Source organism: Alligator sinensis, unplaced genomic scaffold (assembly GCF_000455745.1).
Source record: "Alligator sinensis unplaced genomic scaffold, ASM45574v1 scaffold1649_1, whole genome shotgun sequence".
NCBI lineage: Eukaryota > Metazoa > Chordata > Crocodylia > Alligatoridae > Alligator > Alligator sinensis.
The window spans coordinates 3,543-6,921 of NW_005844244.1; the positions used below are offsets into that span (position 1 = coordinate 3,543).

General features: G+C 56.3%; 1 pseudogene; it reads right to left on the reverse strand.

Annotated features, from left to right (window-relative positions):
• Positions 1-1,303: 1,303 nt before the first annotated feature.
• The window catches only part of LOC102381456, a 5,404-nt pseudogene continuing 3,328 nt past the window's right edge, over positions 1,304-3,379 (reverse strand).

The window sequence follows — 3,379 nt, forward strand, 5'->3', positions numbered from 1 at the left end:
TGCAGGGCATGGACAGTAATGCCCTCACCTCCAGCCCTGCCCCTGACTCTGCAGGGCTGGGTGCTGCAAACCACCAACCCCCAGAGGGGACAAACTCAGCCTGATTCCTCCATGCTTGGCTGGACAGCCTGTGCCCAATGCCCCACCCCAGGCCCAGCACACATCACCTGTCCTGACCCTAATACCTGCCCCAGCATTGCAGGTTGCGGGCATGCTGGCAGGGGTGCTGGCAGTGGTGTGGAGAACCTGCTCTCCCAAGCAGGGAGACACCGCCCTGGAGCTGGCACCATGCACAGACTGCCCCCCACTACCCCAGTCCCCTCTGTGGTGCAGATGGGTGGCTGTGGTGGGTGAGGTCAGGAACAGGGCAGACGGGGCTGGCTTGGGGCACCTGTGGAGCCAGCTGCCAGTCGCTCATCCAGGGTTGCTCACCCTGTGGTGGGGGCTCACCCGGTGGTGGCTCACCCAGCTCTGGATCCTGCTGTAGGAAGAGGGCAGAAGTGGGTGGGAGCAGCTAGTCAGTTAGCAGCAGGGTGGGTAGATCAGACTACCTCCTGCTCCCAAGGCTTAGCAACAACCTCTGCATTGTGGTGAATCATTTAGAAAAGGAAGGGGCTAGAAAGCAGAGAGATTTGCCCTGGAAAGGGTTGTGGGCCTGGGTCTATTCCCATTGCATACCTTGGGAGAGGGCAGAGATCAACCATAGGGGTGGCATGTCCAGTTGTGTTGCCTTAGTAGCAGGGAATGCATGAGAGAGAATACAACAAAGGGGAGGAGGGTAGGGGAGCAGCACACACCCCATGGAGCACAGCTCTGCAGAGGCTGAAAAGCAAAACAGGTCAATAAGACTCCAGAGGTGGTAGAAGCAGCTCCTTGCAGACCCCACTGGGCATGGGCAGCTCTGGAAGAGGGGTGATGTGGTGGTGATGAAGGGCGAGGTCAGGAAGGAGAGTAGGGAATGCTTCCCCAGCCATAAATGCACTCCTCCCTGCAACTCAGGGGCTCATCTACCAGAACCCTTGGACCAGGAGGAAGGAGAAATCTGGGAGGCAGCCAAGGAAAGCCTGGGTGTCATCTGAAGTCAGCCATCTAGGAGAGGGCACCCTAGCGTGAAAGCACTTCTTCCCCTGGGAATACTGTTAGAGAATGACAGGGAATGCACAGGCTCCAACGCTGATGCAAGGATCATCTCCGCCTCATCTCCTCCCCCCACATTGGGGCTGACCTCTGCCAGAGGTGTTTCCTCTTTGCCCCTGCTCCCAAACATATGTTGGGGGCCAGCGTCCGGGCTCTGGAAGTCCGGGCTCTGGACTCCCACAGTTTCCCACAAGGGTCAAAGCCTGGGGAAACTCTTTCTGCAGACCACCAGCATGAGGGAGCTGGTTTGAATGCACCACTGGTGGGTGCTGAGATGGGTGAAGCTTCTCCAATACTCAGAGCACTGATGTAGCTTCTCCCAGGTGTGGATGCACTGGTGTTCAGCACGGGCTGCAGGAGTAGGAGAACCTCTTCCTACACTAAAGGTAATGATGTGGCTTCTCCCCTTTGTGCATGCGCCGGTGCCGGGCCAGGTTGAAGGGGATGCTGAAACTCTTCCCACAGTCAGAGTATTGATGTGGCTTCTCCCCTGTGTGGACATGCTGGTGTTTGGCCAGGTGGGAGGATTGGGTGCAGCTCTTGCCACACTCAGAGCAGTGATATGGCTTCTCCCCTGTGTGGATGCGCTGGTGGTTGGCCAACTGGGAGGAATAACTGAAGCTCCTCCACCACTCAGCACTGATATGGCCTCTCCCCTGTGTGGATGCGCTGGTGCCGGACCAGGCGTGGGAGGAACAACTGAAGCTCTTCCCACACACAGAGCACTGATACGGCTTCTCCCCTGTGTGGATGCGCTTGTGCTGGGCCAGGCCGGAGAACTGGGTGAAGCTCTTGCCACACTCAGAGCACTGATATGGCTTCTCCCCTGTGTGGATGCGCTGGTGCCGGACCAGGTTGAAGGAACAACTGAAGCTCTTCCCACACTCGGAGCACTGATATAGCTTCTCTCTCGTGTGGATGTGCTGGTGGCTGGCCAGGTCGGAGGAATAACTGAAGCTCTTCCCACACTCAGAGCACTGATTTGGCTTCTCCCCTCTGTGGATGTGCTGGTGCCGGACAAGGTTAGAGGAACAACTGAAGCTCTTCCCACACTCAGAGCACTGATTTGGCTTCTCCCCTCTGTGGATGTGCTGGTGCCGGACAAGGTTAGAGGAACAACTGAAGCTCTTCCCACACTCAGAGCACTGATATGGCTTCTCTCCCGTGTGGATGCGTTCGTGGCTGGCCAGCGAGGACAAACAACTGAAACTCTTCCCACACTCAGAGCAATGATATGGCTTCTGTCCTGTGTGGATGTCCTTATGCTTGGACAGCGAGGACGAACAACTGAAACTCTTCCCACACTCAGAGCAATGATATGGCTTCTTTCCTGTGTGGATGCGCTGGTGCCGGACCAGGTCAGAGGAAGAAATGAAGCTCTTCCCACACTCAGAGCACTGATGTGGCTTCTCCCCTGTGTGGACACGCTTGTGCTGGGCCAGGTTGGAGGAAGAAATGAAGCTCTTCCCACACTCAGAGCACTGATATGGCTTCTCCCCTGTGTGGATGCGCTGGTGCTGGGCCAGGGTGGAGAAGCGGGAGAAGCTCTCCCCACATGCAGAGCACTGATATGGCTTCTCACCTGTGTGGATGCGCTGGTGCGTGGCCAGGACAGAGGAATAACTGAAGCTCTTCCCACACTCAGAGCACTTATGTGGCTTCTCCCCTGTGTGAATGCGCTGGTGTTTGTCCAGGTCGGAGGAATAACTGAAGCTCTTCCCACACTCAGAGCACTGATATGGCTTCTCCCTTGTGTGAATGCGCTGGTGTTTGGCCAGGTCGGAGGAATAACAGAAGCTCTTCCCACACACAGAGCACTGATATGGCTTCTCCCCTGTGTGGATGCGCTGGTGTTTGGCCAGGTTGGAGGAATAACAGAAGCTCTTCCCACACACAGAGCACTGATATGGCTTCTCCCCTGTGTGGATGCGCTGGTGTTTGGCCAGGTTGGAGGAATAACAGAAGCTCTTCCCACACACAGAGCACTGATATGGCTTCTCCCCTGTGTGGATGCGCTGGTGTTTGGCCAGGTTGGAGGAATAACAGAAGCTCTTCCCACACACAGAGCACTGATATGGCTTCTCCCCTGTGTGGATGCGCTGGTGCCGGACCAGGTTGGAGGAAAAACTGAAGCTCTTCCTACACAGAGAACACTGATGTGGCTTCTCCCCTGTGTGAATGCGCTGGTGCTTGTCCAGGTCGGAGGAATAACTGAAGCTCTTCCCACACTCAGAGCACTGAT